The following is an 11,799-nucleotide window of genomic DNA, read 5'->3' as shown; positions in this document are numbered from 1 at the left end:
ACTAGATAGTTAAAGATGGGAGTGTCGCTTCGCTCCCAGATTAGCCATGCCCTTCTCCAATTTTTTTCTGATGTAAATGTAATGCTGTGCATTGGGAAACATGAGTTCATGAACTTGAAATTAAGATAACGCTGTTACCTAATTAAGGTGTATGTGTTAGACCCTAAGATAATTTCTCCAATCTTTGCTATAACTTACTTACGAGGTTTTCACTCAAAGTTTATAAGACGTGTATATGGCTGTGCTCGAGCAAGGGCCAATACCATTTCCCCCACCCTAGTGAAAACTTGATCTGAGGTTAACATGTGGCAGATCCACCATGGTCTCTAGAGTAGTTAGCTACCAAAAGGGACAATCTAATTATCGGCAATTTAGTGGTTTTGCCACTTTATTTGTGTATGTGCTTTGTGTCATACCCCAAAATTTGCCCTCCTCATTTCATCTCCAATAACTCAAGGATCAAAGGTTTTCTCAAAAGTACTCTCCCCTATACAAACTTAGGGTTTGCATTTTATCAAAGGATTTTGAATGTCTAAGGCCTCAAATGGATATCAATGAATATCATACGTCTCGAAGTATCTCCATGTCAAATGGCAAGCTTCACTTCCAAGGATTACTCACTCAATGGCTCAGGTGATCGATAATCGACTATGCTGACTTAAAGGTCAACTATGGTCAAAGTACAGTCACAACTCCTGACTTTTGGTAAACATCAAGTATGTGAGGTTACACCCATCATTTGATCAAATGTTGATCATGATCCATTAATAAAAACTCATAAATGAACAAAATCAAAAGGTTCAAGTTAGGGTTTTTAAAGGGAAAGTCAAATAAACTTTGACTAGTCATAACATTCACATGGAGTATCAAAAATTTCCCAACCAAAGCCTATTTTGAAGGAAATTGTATTCTCTACAACTTTGTCTCTCACGAGCCAAGGCCATAAATGATTCATTCAAGAGATATGGTGCAAAAGATTATAGGTCCTCCAAAAAGTCAACAAAAACACCTTTTGGGTGAAAGCTCATAACTTGAGCATGGAAGCTTCAATTGAGGTGAAACCAAAAGGATCATTTAGAGGACACATTAAGCTTTCTAAATTGATCAAAAACACCTCCATAGGGTTAAAATTGAGAGAGATACGCATGGTTGAAGTTGAGTAATTCTCAAGATATGCATGAAACCCTAACTGATCAAAACTTGGTTTTTGAACTAATATGCCTAAGATTTGCACTCCAAACGTGTCCATAGCCCATAAAAGGATTCTTAAACCTTTTATTTTATTTTTATTATATTTATTTTTATTTATTTGAATTTTCATTCATTTAAACATTAATAAATTATATAAATATGAAATAAATAAGTTTTAATCAAAGATTCAATGGCCAATCAAATCCAATCATCCAATAATCATAATATTGATCAAGTTTCGTGACATTCGAGATGGGAAAGAGAAGGATACAAGATTGGACCAAGATAGAAAGTTTTAATATAAAATTTTCAATCAAATTTGATTTTTATTTAAGGGCATGATCTTATTCTATTCTTACAACCCTATATATATTGTTAACACACCACAAGAGAGAGGAGACGAAAAATTGGGAAAGGGAGCTAGGGTTTCTAAGTTCAAAAATACACATAAAACTTAAATTTTCAAATCCTAATGGGGAGACTGTTTCAGAGCCATTTAACCATTGGATTTTGCTTTTGAGGTAAGGGAAGGTAAGAACAACCCCCTGAACAGCTCCCATAACTCCTAAATAACTATTATATTCATCATATTTTTTTTCACATTCTTGAATTTCAATACTCATGATTTTTACGTGTTTCAATGTGATCTAATTATATATTTGAGTTCATGGGGTTGTATAGAAGCTATTTGAATCATTGGAGCGAAGCTTGGAGACCCACAACACGATGTGCCATTATTAGGGCACAAGAAAGCTTTGATTTCGTTTTCCTATTTGCGTGCCCCGTTTGCCCAAAACGACTTCACCATTGAATTCAGAAGACTCGTCTTAGTGGATCTGGGCTCATTTCTGATTATGTTTAACGGTTTTTTCATGAGTATTGATGTTTCAGAAATTGCTACGGAAAAACGCAGCTAAACCACGGCCGGGGCTGAAGCTAATTCGTAGCTATCCTCATGATGAAGATGATGAACAGGGATTTGACCCTTTGACTCACGCGTGGAGTGCTTTTAATGGCCAGTCTGCGCAAGCTGTCTCTCTCTCCAAATGTTACTGGCTGGTCAACTGGCGGAGACCCTCTCTCTCTCTTCCTGATTGGCTGTTCAAACACTCCGGAGGGCCCACTTGGACTCTCTTCCCAACTAGTATTTTGGCGTTTTGTTTTGTATTTATTGAGTGATCATTATTATATTAACGAATTGAAAATTTGGTTCAGTTGGCAAGGCATATATGTTCATAATCATCAAGACCAAGGTTCGACTCTTGCCTTGGGGGTTTTGCTGTTTTTCTCTATTTCTTTGATAAAACTTCCAGATCCGGCGCCATTCCCCTACACGCGCCCATGATGCACTGCTCAGCCTTTGGATCTCCTACAATCCAATCTAACGTATCAGAATGCAAGGTTCACCATGCTCCCTCGAGATCTCAGCCACACAAAACCATTACCAGGTTTTTCTGTTAATATTTCTATTTTATTTATTTAGATTAAATATTAGATAATTCTATTTAATTCAATTAACTTATTTAATTAGGATTATAATTTAATTAAATTAAGATTAGAATTATAATTAACATTAGGATTGTCCCGATTATTTCCCGATTGTTTCCTCGATTAATTTGATTTAATTAATTTTAATCAATCTTTAATTATAAATCGTAAGAGAAACCTTAGAGAAATATATTAAGTTTAGGGTTTGCTCAATCCCACTGGCCATTGGCCAAAGTATTAGGATTAAGATTTTCTAACCGACTTAGGGTTTAGCCAAACAATTTTAGAATTTTATTCACTTCGATTAAATCAATTGATCGCGGTGGGTAATAATCAATCCTTTAAATAATTAAATACAAATTAAAATAACATTATTTTGCTAAATGGTTTTAACCAAAGCTATTGGTTACGATGATTAGCATTCCCCCTTTATCAAATTCGTTATTATTTGTAATCGTATCTATCGATTATGAGGAGTAACGATAATTAAATTATTTAAAACATACACATTTGCTATTCGTGATAATCGAGTCTATCGATTATAGTGGTTAGCAATCCTCCCTTCAGTCCGTTAGCCGTGGTAATCAAACCTATTGATTATCGCAACTAACGGTAACAAATTAAAACCAGGTTTGTACGCCAAACACTTAAAACACTAAAAAATTCATCTCTTCGATACTGCGATTTTCAAATCTACGATAAGGTAGTTCAAAATACCTTCGAACTTCGCATTTCAAAAACTACGATAGGCCATTCAAAAAGCCTTCAAACCATACCAAATCAAATTCAAAGGCGTACAACCCTGTGCCCGAACTACGTTGACTCTGATTCTCCATAAGGAGATACGTAGGCACTTGGCGACAAGGCGACTTCCCTTCCCCCAAATTCTAATCAGGTTCGAATCTTACCATTCACCCTTTTCACTTCTTTAGCTATTGACCTTAATAAATTTAGTCATAAAACCATTGCCTTAGAAAAAACCTTAGGAAAGGGTTGAGGGTGCCTAACACCTTCCCTCGACCTGATTATAATAATCTTACCCCGATCTCTTAACTGCGTAGGGTTTCCTATTCGCCCTGGTAGAATAGGTGGCGACTCTAAATCTTTATTTTTAGGACAGGTTGCTACACTTTGCATCACATGGTTTTGATTACTTTAGTCATACGTCTGTGACATTTATGACAATACCCCTAAGTTTTTGTGTTGGGGCCTCGATCTCTTTGGTCGTACACCTGACAGGTAATTACCTTACATAACCATAAAGAAAAGAGATATTTCAAAAGGATGTTTTTGTTCATTAAAATGAAAATATCATAGTACATTGAGATGATATTTCAAAAGGATGTTTTTGTTCATTAAAATGTCAACATAACTAGGTGATCCTGCCATCGCTTATTCTCCAGTTTTTTTGTTGTTTTTTTTGAGTTAGTCTCGATCTTATTTGACTGGTGTGGTATGTTCTACCTGTGGGAGGCCGAATTTTTATGTTCCTCAGTTGGCCGATGAGTGAAGCTACGTTGATCTCCATGGCATGCATTCTCCTTTGTTTTGATCCTATTGAAATTCTTGGTAAATCCTTTTGGCTCCTACAAGGTCATCATTGAATGTATCCCCAAGTATGGATTGTTGTGCCGTTGAATTCCTGTAAACTAGACCCCTCGTACGACCACAAATTTTCCTTTTTTAAGCTCATTTTCTCAAATAGCTCCTAATACATTATGTCATAGGAGCTGGTGCCATCAATCACTATCGGGGACACGTCCAAATGGCCTACATAACAATTATGACTAAAGGGAAAATATCATTTAGGATTCTCCCGAGTTTTTCACTATCTTAGAAACTAAGCATCGGTTTATCCAGGTTCTTGGTCGAGGTGTATTTGCCCTTCTTATTAACGGTCATTAACTCTACTAGCATCTGAAGGATAGAAAAACACTTAGAAGGGGGGGTTTGTATAAGTGTAGTCTAAAAACTTGAACGATAAAAACAATTTGCACAGTTATTTTTATCCTGGTTCGTTGTTAACTAAACTACTCCAGTCCACCCCCACGGAGTGATTTACCTCACCTGAGGATTTAATCCACTAATCGCAACAAATTACAATGGTTTTCCACTTAGCCCACGACTAAGTCTTCTAGAGTATCCTGATCACAACCTGATCACTCTAGGAACAAATGCTTAGACACAAGCTAAGACTTTCTTAGAGTATCCTGACCACCACGTGATCACTCTAAATACATCTGCTTAGACACAAGCTAAGACTTCCTAGAGTATCCTGATCAACACTTGATCACTCTAGTTACTTACAAATTAATGTAATCCATTCTAAGAGTATTACAAATGCTTCTGAAAAGCTATAATCACAACAGTGATATTTCTCTTAACGTTTAAGCTTAATCTCACTAATATATTACAACAGCAATGTAGTGAGCTTTGATGAAGATGAAGTTTCTGAGCTTTGAGTTGAACAGCGTTTCAGCAAGTTTTTCAGAATAAGTTCGTTCAGAATTGGTAACCTTGCTTCTCATCAGAACTTCATATTTATAGGCACTTGAGAAGATGACCGTTGGGAGCATTTAATGCTTTGCGTATTCCGTACAACATTGCATTTAATGTTTCACGCTTTTGTCAACTACCTCGAGCCTTGTTCACGCTGTGTCTACTGACGTTGCCTTTAATAGCTTCCAACGTTCCTTTTGTCAGTCAGCGTAGCCTGCCACCTGTACTTTCTTCTGATCTGATGTTTGTGTATACAACGTTTGAATATCATCAGAGTCAAACAGCTTGGTGCATAGCATCTTCTTGTCTTCTGACCTTGAAGTGCTTCTGAGCGTGATACCATGAGAACTTCAGTGCTTCTTCTTCTGATCTCAAGTTCTTCTGATGCTTCCATAGACCCATGTTCTAATTCTGCTTTGACCATCTTCTGATGTCTTGCCAGACCATGTTCTGATGTTGCATGCTGAACCTTCTGAGTCAAAGCTTCTGAGCGCTGATTTGTGCATACTCTTTATATATTTCCTGAAAAGGAAATTGCAATGTATTAGAGTACCACATTATCTCACACAAAATTCATATCCTTGTTATCATCAAAATTAAGAATATTGATCAGAACAAATCTTGTTCTAACAGCATCCTCTTCATTGCCCCTAGATAGGGTGTTTACTCAGGGGAACCTCCTATAATGGCTACAATGTGTTGACGCTTCCCCTTATGTGCTACTCTTCTTAACTACTCATCTCTTTGACATTAGTCAAGGCATCAATCGTCTTGGATGGAGACTTGCTCTTCGCCGACTCTTCTTAAACCCTCTTACCATTATTGGTATATTCAGATAGGTGGCTTCTCTTTAACAGACTTCAATAACATCATTTAGTTGGATTCAATTATTAGCAGTATGGTCGTGGCTCTTGTAAAAGTGGCAGTACTTTGTCTTGTCTTTCTAGGAGAATTCTCTAACCTAAAAGGGGATTTTTTATCATGGCTTTCCAGAATTTCGTTTTAGAACACTCTTGGTAGATCTTTTATTGATAGGTGTTGAGTAGGGTATACTTTTCATAAAGGCCACGGGTCCCGTGGCAGAATTCCTTTCTCCGCTGGTTGGATTCCTTCTTGGATGATCGACTGCTTGCATCTGTAGTCCTTTGGCCGTCTCCTTGGGCGATAAGTTTTTTTCTAGATTAATAAAGGTTTGTGCCCTATTCAACAAATCTTTCATATTGTGGGCTTCCTTGCGCCCTAATACATTCCTGAAGGAGCTATCTCTCTTCAAACTGTTCTAAAAAATCTAGCATTTGAGGCTCTCTCAAGAGCCACCCACTTCCACATATACTTGGGTGAAACAATCAATGTATTTTTGAGCCATAAAGGAAGCAATGAACCTCTCATATAAATCAGCCCATGAATCAACGCTCCAGTCCAACATAGATTTGAACTAGAGCATCGTCGATTCGATCAACTTTAGTGAAAAAAGCTTACACTTTGCCACCTCATCGGCATGGTAGTAATTCAGGTGTTCATCAACATGTTGCACATGCTCGTTGGGATCTCCTTTTCCATCATAATCATTCAAATTCAAAGGTTTTTCTAGTGATTTTTATACCCGACTATTAAGAATATAGGAAGAATGGGGATACCTCTATTGGTTTTTGGATGGAGGATTCTTAAACTGTTCCTCAAGGAGAGCATGACTACCTCACCCTTCTTTAGGATTATAGGGAGGATTATGATGTCTCTGGTTTTTGGATGATTTAAAGATCTTGGAACTGCATACCGGCGAGACGTTGTTGGCTTAGGGATGATAATATGAGTCCTCCAAGATGAGGCTTCCTAGACCGTATTGCATCTTGTATTTGTGATATGCAATTTTTCTTCGAGATGAAGTAACCTTTCCTCCATTACATGCAAGTTTTTTTGTTGAACCATGTTGTACATGCTATTTAGTAGTTCGTTCACGCCTTGCACGAAGAGGTTGACTTGCAACAACTGTAATCCAAGTAGTGATTTTTATCCTAGTACCACCAGCGGTGCAATAGGCCTGAATGGTTGTTCTCCTTGTTGGAGGTGTGGATCACAACCTACAAATGTTAGAGGTGGAATGAGATCTTGATGTAGCGGAGTCCTGGAGATGAAATGATCACGACTCTTTTGAGAAGGAGGAAATGGATCTCTTACGACTTGAGCAGCTCCGACTGCCTCATGCAGTGCAGCGGAATGAGATTCTCTATAAACTGCCAATTTTGGAAGATGTGACAAACTAATAATCAAAACTAATCTAAAATCAGAGAATATTAATAACAGAGACATGTAGCTCGATTTCGACTGACGACACCATTGTTTTTCTTTGAAACCAGAATTAATCAAAGATTGAAGGTTACAAGTTGCAACAATGGATTTGAGATTATGGTATAGTGAAAAAGGGGCTAACCTATAAGTTTAACACTCCAACGCTCAATTATGCATGAGAGTAAGATGAGTGAATGAAGTTTGAATTTGAATTTTACTTTGAAATTGGTGGGCTTCCATTTTATATAGAAGAGCGATTATAACAACTTACTGATCTTTAGGCCTAAGAGGTGAGGAGTTGTTGGATGGATCTTGGATTTGAATGGCCTATGTTATAACCCAAGATAACACTTTTTCTCCACGAGTGACTTAGTGGATCAACATGTTCTATGGGCCGCAGATATTGGCCTTCTGATCGGCTCAGAACAAGAGGTCATACTCAAAACTTTGGCCAATGATAGATGCAAGATATTGATCCATCCAATAGACAACAACAATACTTTACAATCAATGCCAAGAATAATCCAAATAAGAAATTGGAAGATAATCTGAACCAATTCATGCAAATTTCTCTTGCTAACAAGAAATAGATATATGCATCAACCAGAAACTTAGAGATCTATATGGGAAAAATTGCAAAAAATTTGACAGACAAGAAAGGCACATTCACTACTATCACCTCGACTAATCCTAAAGAACACTACAATGAGATCATAATTGGTGAAGTGGTAAATCAAATTCATTCTAAGTTAAATACAAATTTTGCTAATATTGTTGTTGATATAGAAAACCATGTTGAAGAAGCAAAAGAAAAATTTCATGAAGAATGGACTGAAAAAAAGAAAATATTCATAGGTTTATTCACTCACAAAGATTTATGCATTGAGAAGAAAACCATTCATGTAGCAACAAAATGAAGTGCCAAAATCCAGAAAACTCCACGATTAAAACAAACTATTCCATGAAGATTCGTATTGCTAATTAAAATTAGAGGCAGAGAGGTTGAAAGAAAGTCATACTGAAGGATATGTGCCACCCAATAAATAAATGGAACATAAAGTAAAAAGATCAAGCAACCTGCTTGATCTAAGTATGTGTTATGATTTACCCAACCATTTAATTTTTTCCAAGAAAATTCAGTTTGTATTTTTATTTTTTTTATTTTAAACACTGCAACCACTTATTGATGAGGATTAAGAAATCACAATCGTCTCAAATTCACTCATCGAGCACTTTCTTGGCCATCTAATCAAGCCTAAGAACATGCCATTGGCCTCACACTATTTTCTCAGCAAGAATTCTTTCTTCTAGCAAATTTAATGCAAATGATACCAAAATGCTAATCAAATTTTTAGTTAAAAACATTCACTCAATTTGGAACCCCATCGAGCAATTATTAATGATAAGAGAACATATTTCTATGACAAATTGTTTGAGGATTCGTTGGCTAAATACAGTGTGGGCACAAGATTGCCCAACCTACCATAAATTTAGTGATCAAGTTGAGTTGTCAAACAAATAGATCAAGAGAATTATCGAGAAAGTGGTGAATCTTTGATGAAATAATTGGGCCAAACCCCTTAATGATATTTTATGTGATTATAGAACTTCATTTAAAATACTACTACGAATGTCTCCTCCATTCATGCTAGTTTAAGGAAAAGCTTTCTATTTTCCCATTGAGTTGCTGAATAAAGCCTTTTCGGCTAAAAAAAACTAAAATTTAATTTGCATGCAACATAGGACAAAACTTTGGAAATAAAAATGTCACTACTAAAAAATCTCGAATTTCCTGCGGATTTACCTGCGGATTTTAGCTTAATTTCCGCAGGAAACACGTTACCTGCGGATTTTCCTACGACTTTCCGTCCCCAGCTAAAACCTTCGTGGGTAATAATTTCCGCAGGAAATTCCGCAGGTAATTCTGCAGCTAAATCCGCAGGAAATTTCCGCAGCTAAATCCGCATGAAACATCCGCAGCTAAATCCGCAGGTAATCAGCATGAAAATTCAAACCTAAAAATGTTATTTTTCATTTGAAATGTTATTAATTGTATACTAAAATAACCATAATATAAAAATTAAAATTTAATTTAAAATACTTTGAATTTAAATAAGACAAATTCATATACAACTTATTACTACAAAAATTGCTACAAAGTAACAAGAATTTAGATAGTCACATTACTAAAAATGACTCAAAGAACCAAGCTACTAATGATAATTTGTCCACCCAAGTTAAAAAGATACACCAAGTCAACAAGAAAAACAGTACAAATCAGAATTTATTACTAAGGTCTTCTTCATCTAATTCATCGACGCCAACTTCATTTGAGCATAATTGCTCTTTATTCCCATAAAAGGAATCGCCTTCTCCATGAAATTTGATGATCCACGCACCACCCTGCCACCGAATTTCACATAAATATCATCAAACATGTGTTCCCAAACACACTTTTAAACTTTTCTATATGAGATCTTATACAAACATATAGAGGAAACCTATAAGAAACACCATACTATTATATTATATAATAATATGAAAGATCATGAGATACCTCTAAATTAACAAGTCAGCTGTTTGCTCCCGATCCGAATAACGGTTGAAATGATAAGCAGGCAATGGTCCATCCAAACAGACTGCCAAAAACAAATACTCATATTCAGCCAAATCAAAAGCTATACAAAATTTCAAGTTAATCAACTAAACAAGGTTGGTATACACACTTTAAGGCCAGTTTGTCAGATGCACTATTTTATTCACTCATATAACTTAGCAAATTGAAATAATACAAAATTTGGGTAAATTATTTGACAGAATTATAATTTTCAGAAGAAAATTCAAAGAAAAAAATAATTTTAAAAAAGGGTTAGAAGTGGATTATACCAGCTGCTTTAGCAACGGCAGATTTGTAAATAACAATATTAAAGAAAATGTAATGTGGAGATGGCTTGCAACAAGTTCCATATTGATTCCTTCTACATTCATCAAAGCTACTATTTATCTCCGAAGAGCCTCTACAACAACAAAGCCGAAGAAAGAATCTTGTATTAGAAATTGAACAATTGATGGAGTGAAACAACAAGTATATCTATCACGTTTGTATTTGTAATAAAACATAGTACCGTGTAAGCCAAGTACATTCTCAACATTGAGAAACTTTGCATGAAGGTCTATCTCTCATTTCATTGACCTAGAAAACAACTGCATAAAACACAGGACATTCAAAAAATAAGCGGTTAATTAAGCACTTGCGACATAAGTTATATCATATAACTTATATAAAAACTACTTAAACAGCTAAAGACAAAATTACAAAGATCATTGTTCAAATAGGACAGTAAAAAGAAAAGAAGAATGCATTAGGAACTTCATTTTACAGGAACTTCATTTTACAGGGTTATAAATATATCCACGACGCCGCTGCCATGGCCGATGGCGCAGTACTAGCAGCACATGACAAAACTAAGCATCATGCCTCATCTGGAGTGATTGGAACATCATGATTAAATCCAAAAATCAAAGATATACATAAGCCATAAAAACATGACAAATTCACGTTGACTGCAATTTCTTGTATCAAATCAGCAGCCTCAGCTATAAGCCCTTGTTCTTCCTTAATCTTGGCAAGTTTCCCGGTTCTTATACCTCGTCTCAAAGAACCTTTTTGATAGCCACAGTTTCACCAGTTTCCAAGCACTTAGCCTACAATTATACACGATATCATAACTAAAGCCATGAAATGCTACTATGTTGAAGTGACAAAAGTAACACATGTCATGATTGAATCAACAGGATCCATGTTGATACCTGGAAGACAACTCCAAATGATCCATGTCCTACAACACGCTCTGCCATATAGCTTATAGTCTGAAACATTAAGAAATATACAAAACTATTCAATGTAAAAATTCAAAAAAATTGAGAAAGAATATCGACAATTAAGGATAAAAGGATAAAACCACACCATATGAAATTGTCACCCTTTTCAATAGTATCTCATCATCACTTATTAAAAATTAGTAAGATACTTGCCAATCACTAGACATATGAAACCGGTCATATGCTAGTCACTGTAAATAGATTCTAGTCAGCAGGAAGTTGAACAGGCATAATACCAAAATGTTTAAGATTTGTTTCATTTTTTCAATACTTAACTTCAAGGAGAAATGCAGCTATTCCTAATTCAAAACCACAACTACTACTTTGAGGAGACATTTGCATACAAACAATAACATAAAGCTTATGAGATGGTGCAAGATTGGAATGATTTTGAACTGCACAAACCATTGATAGCTTCCAAATTAAGGGGGTATACCTGCTTTGGCTGACCAT

At 35.9% G+C, this 11,799-nt stretch overlaps 1 long non-coding RNA gene across 1 annotated transcript; it reads right to left on the bottom strand.

Annotated features, from left to right (window-relative positions):
* Positions 1–10,404: 10,404 nt before the first annotated feature.
* Positions 10,405–11,340, bottom strand: LOC131600352 (uncharacterized). Its single transcript, XR_009283116.1, has 3 exons — positions 11,275–11,340; positions 10,590–10,668; positions 10,405–10,481 (listed from the first exon to the last, which is right to left on the bottom strand). It is a non-coding gene; the product is annotated as an uncharacterized LOC131600352 (long non-coding RNA).
* Positions 11,341–11,799: the final 459 nt, after the last annotated feature.

The sequence above is a fragment of the Vicia villosa genome, linkage group LG4 (assembly GCF_029867415.1).
Source record: "Vicia villosa cultivar HV-30 ecotype Madison, WI linkage group LG4, Vvil1.0, whole genome shotgun sequence".
Lineage (NCBI taxonomy): Eukaryota > Viridiplantae > Streptophyta > Magnoliopsida > Fabales > Fabaceae > Vicia > Vicia villosa.
This window is presented reverse-complemented; position numbering and strand designations above follow the sequence as displayed.